This window comes from Mizuhopecten yessoensis, unplaced genomic scaffold, assembly GCF_002113885.1.
Source record: "Mizuhopecten yessoensis strain PY_sf001 unplaced genomic scaffold, ASM211388v2 scaffold10913, whole genome shotgun sequence".
In the NCBI taxonomy this organism is placed as follows: domain Eukaryota; kingdom Metazoa; phylum Mollusca; class Bivalvia; order Pectinida; family Pectinidae; genus Mizuhopecten; species Mizuhopecten yessoensis.
In genome coordinates this window covers 669,772-681,181 of record NW_018408784.1, presented here as the reverse complement: position 1 = coordinate 681,181, position 11,410 = coordinate 669,772, and positions in this window count along the sequence as shown.

Sequence of the window (11,410 nt, the reverse complement as noted above, 5' to 3'; positions counted from 1 at the left end):
ATTGAATTAAGGGCAAAAATAGCCTCCATTGTGCTAAGTCCGGAAAAATCAAATTGAGCATCGGTTATTACGTCATATGTTTCTGTCCATTTGATCAATCGTGAGTTCAATGCTGACGTAAAAATGTTTACCGAGACAACTGACTAAGCCAATACTTCTGAAAGTATTCGGATCAAATTTATCCCCTTTTTTACTATTAAAGTCTCCCATCAACATGATTTCCCCTACACAGGAGTACAAATGTACCTAGTTATGCTAGAGTCCAGCTCTGAAAATAAGTCACAATTATACGTGTTATAATAAACAGAATTAGCGGGTGGAACACCTGCAACATATACATAATAGGTTTCGGGTTCGTACAAAGAAGGTGGGATATGATATACGGGGTTAATGAAGAACAAATTGGCGTCGATACTCACGCTCTATTGTGTCATCCGGGTATACACAAGTTTCATACAATCGGTTTCACAATGCATGGCATTGTCACTATATAGCCTCTTTGAAAGCTGTGTCGTTGATGGAACTTCAATTACCATGCAGCACGAGACACAATTCTTGGCGTATTAATACAACACTGACCGGAACTACAATATCCAATATAAATAAACATGACGGCTGCTGAAATATCGCTGGGCATTGTGAGATTTGACAATGTCATTGTAAATTTATGTGCAAAATAAAAAATAAAATACTCTTTTATTACAACGAAAACAAGACCAAGGTCTGCAATATCGTACAAAATGCACATCGGTTGAAACCACCAATGCCGGCAATGGAAATAATTTTAACGCTCATGCAATTTATCAGAAATATCGTATGTTACACTGCACTGATCAACAGGGGATCGTTACAAATGTCTGAAATACGCATATTCTATAGACCTATTGACACATATGTTACAGACCTACTGATATGAGTCACAGCACACATAAACATTTCAGACATTTGTAACGAACTTGTGCTCCGTCGCAAGATCACTCACTTCAAACGCTATCAGTTTCACGCGTCTCGCATCCACGGTTCCTCAGTTTCTGACGACATGTCAAATAACGAGGCAGTTATAGAATCTACCGACTGTTGTTAGTTTCCCATACAATCAACAAATACATTCACGCCTGGATTTTTCACAAAATGAGCAAAGAGAAAAGTTCGAATTAACTTCCAAAAATAACTCCCTCGTGGAGGGCAAGGTCGGATTTACGGTGTTCACTGTATTTGTCCATGAGCGAAATTTGTTCCGGGGAAAAATCGAAACAATTTCAAATCTAACTTTCAGCTCTGAGTTCTATTAATAAACTTAAATCACCCTATAGACATATCACACGCAATTGTATTGATACTGAATTGTGGAATAAAATTGAAGTGTTTGTTAAAATTTCAAAGTACTACTTTGTTTGCCAATCAGCACGCGACAATACGCTGCTCAAACTATTGAACGAAATTGTGTTGACTGTCGATAAGGCGGGCATTTTTAATTTTAAATATAAATTATAAGTTAAAAAAGAACATAGGAGGCAGAGAAAACGTAAATATAAGTATTGAAGTGTTTTTATATGGTATTTATGATCTATTTGAATGACACAGCTAGCGCGCATTATGTTGTTTGCTTGCAAGCTGTGTCATTCAAATAGATCATAAATACCATACAGAAACAGTTCAATGCTTAAATGAATAAAAAATAAATAAAAAAATGACATTTTTCTAAAATCAGAAATTTCGTCTTTTCGTTGTTTCGTCTTTTTTGCTCCGAAAAGACGATACTTAAGACGCAATAAATCGCGTTGTTCGTGAATATGTATATTATTCGGATTAGTGTTTGCATAACTTTTCATATAGCTTATTAACGCATGGTCGATTTATTAACAAAGCCGCCAGAATTTTCCATTCACAATATCGGACTCCGTCCATTTATCGTGTTGTTGACGTCACACTATTGTATTTCCTTCCTTGTATAACATTATCCATCATTGTTTTGCTGTGGTTGACCCATATGAAGATATGTCTTGTTTTTATGGTAAGTTAATCAGAGGATGGCTAACGTTGAAGGAAACAAGGATCATTTAGTGTATGTGTCTGCAGACTTCATGCATATTACGGTGTTAAGGAACTTCTCCAAGCACTTCAATTAAAAACCGCAAGGTCAACTCTCATTATTTAAAATATCTTTATCAATAATTTTGCAAACAATGCATCAGAAAAAGGTTTTAATGTCATATGGCACTTAAATACTAAGTTTGGGGGAAATCGGGCATAGAGAGGGGCTGTTGCCATCACCTTGGCGTACCCCTATAAATGTTACCATTGATCAGAACCACGACAACGATGTTTGATGAACGATCGGGAAATGAAACGCGTTAGGCTCATATAGATATGCACAAAAATGTCCAACGGAATAACAATATCATATGGTGTGTACCTGAGACGACACAAAGACACTTTTAACGATAGCAATTTAATTAAAACAAATAATAACTTTGTAAACGGGAAATTATTAATAGTTTCGTTTTTGTTTGGGAACGTTAAACTGTCTTAATTTAGATCAACCATCGTGTGACTTCATGGTCCGGGATAGGTAAATCTCATTGCTCCTTATTATTATTTTTCTTTGTGTAGTTCTTATTTCTAATCTTTTTTGAAATCATCATGACTTGGTACTTTATGTACATATATATAATGAGCACAAAAAGTCAAACTTGAAAATCGTTAAATGTTTCAATCGCGGGAGACGTTTACAAAGACTTATTCTGGGCAAGAGGGAGTAGAAGAAATCTGAAAAGTGAGTTTTAAGGATGCCCGTAACACTGCCAAACCGAAACTATACACTGGAAACCGATTTTTCCGGCATGACTATAGTTTTGATAACTCATTTCTGAAAGAAAACCATACATTGCGGCACTTAAACGAAAAATGATAGATATGTTAAAAAAAAATAGTTACAACCGAGTCAACATCACAAAGCACGCGGGTTCGAGACCTACGAAGGGCAGTCGCCAAGCACATTACCGCAGGTCGGTGATTTTTCTCCGAGTACTCCCGTTATCCTCCAGAACCAAAACCTGGCACGTCCTTGAACGACCTCATCTGTTCATAGGACGTCAAAAACGAATCACAAAAATCTGAGTCGACCTACATATATTTATGATCTACCCAATGAGAAAGTCATTTTATATTATTATTTATCAGTCTTGCGTATCACCCAGTGATTCCAGTTATGGTCTTATAGCACAATCTTTAACCATTAAAATCTACCGTGCTAACCAGTAGCGTCTGGATACACATTCAAATATTTAGAATAGACATCAATCGTAAGCATCAATCATTTAGAGATTGTTTTTTATGTATTTACTTTGCCATGGCGAGTTCAGCAATACGATCTAATCTGCGTCTACGTCAGTGTTGAAGATATACTCCACCTGCGAGGTTTCGTAAGCTACACGTTCGGTTAATTAATTAGCAGGTGTGCGGTGATGGCCTTGCGCGTGGGCCTTCCCTTTGGACAGATATATTGAGCGACATCTCTAATCACTATATAGGTGTGATACATCCTTTTTACCTACCACACTGGTCATATCAGTGTCCGCACCTGGTCAAGATAGCCGCTCTGGGATCATTCTACATCACATAAGGTAAGGTTATTATTCTTCATAATCTGTTGCAGAATATCAGTCAGAAACAATGCAATTGTTGGAACAGAACTCAAGGAAAAATTAATCATAAAGAAATGTGGCATATTTGTCACACCTTGGGAGTTGATCCAGGTATTTTAAAAGAGGATGGGGACATATTTTTTTATTTTCTTCTATATTACTCGAGCCGAAGGCGCAATGCCTCGCTATAGCGGGGTCATGTACCCTCCCTTCTTATACTGGGAATAAGAGAAATTTAAAAGCTATCTGGGGCATAACTAGAGTGTAATTTGGCATTATAAACTTTAAATCAAACCTTATAATTTAATCAAATCAAATTTTATTCGTTTTCCGTTTATTTTTTTATATTATTTTATCATTCTTTCCCAATGGAAATAGTTAAATTAGAAGGAAAAAAACCAGTATGATTAAGAAAGCATTGGCGAGCGTAGTGAGGTGAATATTTATCTTTCAAGCAAAAATTTGATGACCAAAAAGGTTTGGACCCCCTCTCCTTACAGTAATTTATGCTACACCATGTACTTTCAAAAACAGAAACGTAGAACCTCTGCGATTTAATTTCAGTCTTTTGACAAATATATTCATACGTATTTTCTAAAGGTCTTCTTCTGTGACCCTTTGTTATTTTATCATATAAAAGATGGGTATCTTTATAACAAAGCATTTGAGAAATAGCAATTGATTCTTTGAAACAATGATAAGCAAGGGCCATATTACGCTTATCGTCAAATGTTTTTGTATAGTATTTATGATCTATATGAATGACACAGCTTTGCAAGCAAACAGCATAATGCGCGCTAGCAAATAGATCATAAATACCATACAAAAACAGTTCAATACTTATATTTACGTTTTCTCTGCCTCTTATAATCTTTTGTAACTTAAAATTTATATTTAAAATTAAAAATGTCCGCCTTATCGACAGTCCACACAATTTCGTTCAATAGTTTGAACAGCGTATTGTCGCGTGCTGATTGGCAAACAAAGTAGTACTTTGAAATTTTAACAAACACTTCAATTTTATTCCACAATTCAGTATCAATACAATTGCGTATGGTATGTCTATAGGGTGATTTAAGTTTATCAATAGATCTCAGAGCTGAAAGTTAGATTTGAAATTGTTTCGATTTTTCCCCGGAACAAATCGCGCATGGATAAATACAATGAACACCGTAAATCCGACCTTGCCCTCCTCGAGGGAGTTATTTTTGGAAGTTAATTCGAACTTTTCTCTTTGCTCATTTTGTGAAGAATCTAGACGTGAATGTTAATTGATTGTACGGGAATCTAACAACAGTCGGTAGATTCTATAACATCCTCGTTATTTGACATGTCGTCAGAAACTGAGAAACCGTGGCTGCGAGACGCGTGAAACTGATAGCGTTTGAAGTGAGTGATCTTGCGACGGAGCACAGGGGTTCGTTACAAATGTCTAAAATGTTTATGTACTGTGACTCATATCAGTAAATCTGTAACATATGTGTCAGTAAGTCTATAGAATATGAGTATTTCAGACATTTGTAACGAACCCCTGTTGATCAATGCAGTGTAACAGACGATATTTCTGATAAATTGCATGAGCGTTAAAACTGTTTCAATTGCCGGCATTGGTGATTTCAACCGATGTGCATTTTGTACGATATTGCAGATCTTGGTCTTGTTTTCGTTGTAATAAAAGAGTATTTTATTTTTTCTTTTGCACATAAATTTACAATGACATTGTCAAGTCTCACAGTGTCCAGCGATATTTCAACAGCCGTCATGTTTATTTACATTGGATATTGTAGTTCCGGTCAGTGTTGTATTAATACACCGAGAATTGTGTCTCGTGTTGCATGGTAATTAAAGTCCCATCAACGACACAGCTTTCAAAGAGACTATATCGTGACAATGCAATGCAAATGTAGATATTGATCAAAGCGCTTTGCGAACACTGACGTCGTTTGTTTACGAGCAGACGTTTTCGAAGATGGCTGTCGCTCAAAGAGAAGGTGAACTATTTCCCACGCGTACGGAGCGAACTCCGGAAGCATAATTGATACACATTGAGTAAAACCAATTTCATCCAATTTCGACACATATCCTAGCTTAACGATATACTTTATAGCCAATTCAAAGCTTGAAATAAAAGAATAGTGAAAATTTGGTTTGGTGAACACCTGAACATTTGCAGTGAAGAAATTGGCAAAATCAGCGAGACGTACCCAAGGTATATTGTTCAGTTAACTTATTTACATGCGCTGGTACTGTATATCCTACAAAGTCTTTACAAGACTTTTGAGTCATGAGTACAACCTTCTGGGGTATTGTTGAACAATGGTTCATCAATGACATATAAATTCGGGCGATGGAAGTGTACTTTGAGCAAACAAGTTTACTTCAAATATTGGAGGAGTCTAAGGAGATATTGGATAGATAACTTTTTACAGAAAGCAACACAAGGAAGCATTTAGATTTAGACTGCCAACTTCAAAATACGGATAACGATAAGATGTTATATTGCTTAAAGCCTACATCTGATCATTAAGGAGAGGGAACTCATGGGAAGCGCGGGTCCGAAAATTAGGAAATGAACGACCAGTGTCACCTATGGTGCGAAAGCTTATTTGTGCCCTTTTTATGAATTGAAAAAATATCAAATCGTACGAACGAGATCAAAAGTTGTACATACGAGTTAAAAAGTTGTACGAACAAGATAAATATGATGGCATGAATATTGACCTATGATTTTTATTTCTCTTTCAGTAAAGAATAAATTTCAAAAAAGAAATAGCGAAAACTATGGAAGAATAAAGCTAACAAAAATAGTTAACTCCGTGCCTGCCGACGATTTAAAAAGACAGAGTCGCCGAAACTTACAACACCACACTTAATCCGCTCTCTTACCGAACCCTTGTAGCAAAACTCAGACTCGGTTGTCTCCCTTTAATTTCACCTGCGGGTCAGAGAACTTGTTCATTCTGTGTATTCTCAGTGATTGCCCGATGTATCGTGCTTAGGATCCGATATATTCAAGCATGCTGTGTACTCACATGTGATAGGTTCTTTCATGTAATGCAAGACAGTAATCTTCCATTTTTACTTTCAAAGACTTCACATACCATATGACTCGACAACTACGAAGAGCTATTGTCTATTATTCATTACTTGATATTTGTTTTACTCAACATAAAAAAATCTTAAACTCTTGCGCAGGACAATAAATCGCTCTCGGGTGACTCTTGGGAAACCAGAACCGGATAGTCTGATACTTGGCCCACGGTTTATCTTACTGAGCGACAATTGGAAACTTTGATTATCAAAGACAGTTTATCCTTATAAAAGCTGTATTTGCTTTCGGAGATAATCGTCTGTGTACGTTTAACTGTGTCTCGTAAGCCAAATAGGACTGGGAATGAATTATAAATATGAAGTTAGATATCTAATGTATAATTTTCATATCGATTTGAATGCTTCGTATCTGTTATGTTTGACATACCTGACACGTAAATAAAAATTGATTAATTGATAGAAAATCTGAATTTCGGCAATATGGGCGCTATATTTGCTTCAGGCCGTCACGTAAAATGTCAAAAATCATGAAATAAAATATTTCTATTTAATTTTTGTGCGTACAAAGATATTGTACTTCGTATGCTTGGCACGGTAATGTCTAGTATTCATATTGTAATTAACACAAGACGTTTACAAACACATAGAACTTGAAGTTCGCATATGTATGACACCGAATCGCGTTTATGCCCCCTTGACTCTCATCTTCTGCCCCTTTGACTCTTGACTTTCGCCCCCCTTAAATCATAATTTGAAAGAAGGATGATAACATGGGATTAAGGCTGGGATACTTTTTACTATATGCTTTGCGTCCCCTTGAACGGTCGTCATGACGATAAGTCATAATGAAATATGAAACGTAGCACAAACACAGTGACTGCATCTTTAAAATTTAGCAATAGATACATCAAGCAAAAATTACTCAAAGATGCATATCATACAGCTGTTTGTCCTTTTAGGATTCATCAATGATGGTAGGGGCTAAACACAATGGAAATCCATATTGTCTAAATTACCGCTAAAGCAGAGAAGCGAATACGTAAAACCATTTAAATTATCACTTTTATCATTTAGAGGAGTACAGGTTAGTTTTAAATTAAGTAATCTGTAAAGTGAGTATATTTGTAACCGTGCCACTATAAATAACTGTGGCCATCAAGGTTACGGCAAACCTCGGAGACTAATAAATCCATCAGCAGAGTCTACCACCTTGTTTGTATATTGAAAGATGGACGTAACATACACAAACTGATTGCACCTTTAAAATGTCGTTACCGATTAAACATGCAAAAAGAAGTACACTGTTGTAGGATGTAGCTGTTTCCTCCATTACACATATTCATAAACGGCTTTAAGCCATTCTGGACGCCATTTTGTTTCCGTTTATAGAATTGACGCCATTTTGTTTCTATGACCGCTAATTTCTATTTCTTTTTTAAATTGATTTATTTAGTATAAAGGTTATAAACGTTCTTGAAAAGCAAAACAAGTCCGCAATAAATCGATTATGATTTATAGAGCTGCCTAGAAATAATCATTCATATTAATAATAGAGTTGTTTACGTACGAAAAGCTTTTCTCGCCACTCATCAGTGGCAAATATCAAAGATGATTTACATGTACTCTACCAGTGTAGCAAGTCATGCAGGCACGTGTAGCGTGTATCTTGAAACCAAGAATAATGAAAAAAAAAAAAAAAAAAAAGATCAAGCAACTTCTGTTTTTACACAATTAGAATAAATGTATATGTACATGTAATAATCAGAACAAAAGTGTATATTTTCCCACCATGTATAGCCCTCATCCACCCAATCATGTGTGCTGAAAAGAAAGAAAATATATCTCCATATTTCTTTCAATTTTGCTTGATAATTTAATCACTGTAAACGTTAACATGCAATAACAAGTATCATGAAAAACAGTAATGAATACATATGCATAAATAGATTTACTAAACATAATTATACAGAATATCTATTTACATGTAAATATTTTATGTATGGGAATAAGAGTAACTGGTGAATATGAGCGTTCCAGCTTTTGTGAGTTAACTCCGGTCAACGAACATGATTCTGTTGTACAGTATCAATATGGAGAAAGTCGATAAGTAAAATGTTTTAAATTTTAGAAGTTGTGTGCGCATAACAAGTAAAAAAAACATTCTCGGAGCACTTGGTATACGAGTGTATGAGAATGGAAAGACCTCATGAATGACTACAATGTCCACGCAAGGCACTTTGCTGTATCTATATAATACTAACGGGGGAAAATACATTCTCAGGGCCCTCGGTATACGATTGTATGAGAATGAAAAAGAAACCTCATGGATGACTACAAAGTACACACAGTACACTTGATAGTATTTTCTCCAAAAATATATTCTAAACATATATAATACTAATTTTGTGGTGTATACTGGTGTATCTGAATAAGGTTTATAAATATCCTAGCTAAATGTTAGTACACCAGCGAAGTATTTAGACATTAGCATGGTTATATCATATAATCTCATGTGTACATGAGGTATAAAAGTATGTATATACAGATTTATAGAAATATATGGATATACATGTAAATATGTTGTATATGAATGTATACGATATATAATCCAATAATCATGAATAGTAGATTTGTAAAATGTTTTAGGAGTTGTGTTTACATAACTAGTTATATTATGGAAAAAAAATACATTCCCGAGGCACTCGGTGTACGAGTGTTTGAGAATGGAAATAACATCAAAATTACTGCAATGTACACACAATGTACATTACTATTTTATCCAAATAAGTACTGCAAACATATATAATACTGATCTAAGAGACCCGGATAATCACATAAATTAAGATGAATGACTGAGTTGTAGATTCCCTTGCATAATTATAGCACTCCAACACAGACAAGCTAAACTTGACCATTTCAGCGCATTTTGTTTTTGTATCAAATGTAATATACAATGTTTACACTTCTATTTGTGTAATGGCTGTATATTGTAGATAATACTTGTATATTAGTATCTAGTTATAATGTATATAAGATGTACACATACAAATTAAACCTGGTTTAATGTAATTAATGAATGTCCTAGTAATACTTTGTTTTTTATTATGTTTCAATATCATGAATTTTAAAGTACTGTATTAGTTGTATCTATGGTTGATATGAGCGGACACTGACCATAAGAAGGAGGTTAGAAGGTCAAAAGTCGTATGAATTTGTTGCTATTTTTAGCACCCTATATAAGAACGTGCACTAGCTGACCCTAGGTCACAAGCCTGCTGAAGAAGATGGAAGAACAAGGTGTGTACCTTCTTTTAACATTATGATGTAATTTTGAAAAATATCTGAAAGTGAATTTTATTACGTATTGTTTACGTGTAGTATTTTCAAAATTTGTTTTAATGGCGAACGTGGTGGTTATTGGACATAGTTTTGTCAAACGCCTTGACCGCGCGCTCGAAGGTTCATGGACGAACCTCGGTTTTCATGATGACCCCACAAACATTGTAGTATCGTTTGTAGGTAAAAGTGGGGGTAGATTACCCGATGTTTATGTCCGTGAAGTGACTGATCGTTTACGGGAACAAATTGCGGATTTAGTGTTATTGCAAATTGGTGGCAATGATTTAGATTGTGCACGGATCGAGGACGCCAAGGATTCTATCGTGAACAATTTACTGTCCATTGTCGAGTGGCTCGCCTCGGGACTATCAGTAGTCGGATCGGAATACTACAGCTGTTTTATCGACGTCGTACAAGACACGTTTCAGTTCATAAGTATAATGAGGCCGTGGACTACGTTAATTCCGCTTTGAAAGTGAAATGTAAAACATTGAACTTCTGTTTTTTCTGGCGCCATAAAGGCTTAAAAGATGGCGTCTTTCCTCTTTTTTCTCACGAAGGGGTTCATTTGAACACCACGGGCATACGTAGATACATCCTATCGGTCAGAGGAGCTGCCTTATATGGATTACGAAACGCCAGTGGGCGTGTCTAAGCTTTCCGTATATGGTAAGACATGAATATGTAATTTCAGGATGTTTACAATAATATCCTAGCTATACGCGTGCTCTACTCTATTCGGTTCCGGTTGGTCTCAAGGCATGGCCTGTTGTATGTCGCTGCCTGGTTTACCTGTCAACTTATGGCCTTGTGGTAACGATATCGTACGATACAAGCAAATTTCTTCCGAGTCGGGTTATATTCCTCTAATATCCCGGTACAAATGATCGTTAACGCAGTATATATATTATATATGTATTAGAAATTTGTTCGGTTAATAAAGGGGAGGTCACTCGCGTGATGATTAACGCAACACTCGTTGTATGCGAGGTTTAAAATCACAACTCTATGACCATAGTTACGCGTTCTTGCCTCCTTCTCAATATGATTATTACTTCTTAAAGGGGCGTTTTCTAACCCCATCTAAGACTTTTAAGTACATTGGAAAAAAACTTTAAAAGATCAAGTTTTTTTATAAATATGTCGTTTTTAATAAAAACGGCCATTTTCAATTCATTTGAAGTGTTCTAGTTGTTTATGCACTTTACATGTCTTACAAGCTAGCCTAACATCTTAGCTTTGTTTTCCATGTGTGCTAAAATCTTCTTTGTTTACATGTTTTTACCTCCACTTTTCACGTTTCTCAACTTTGACCTGTCCTATCTTGACCCCTTCCATCGAACACTTGTGTGTGCGCGTGGTGTTCACGGTCG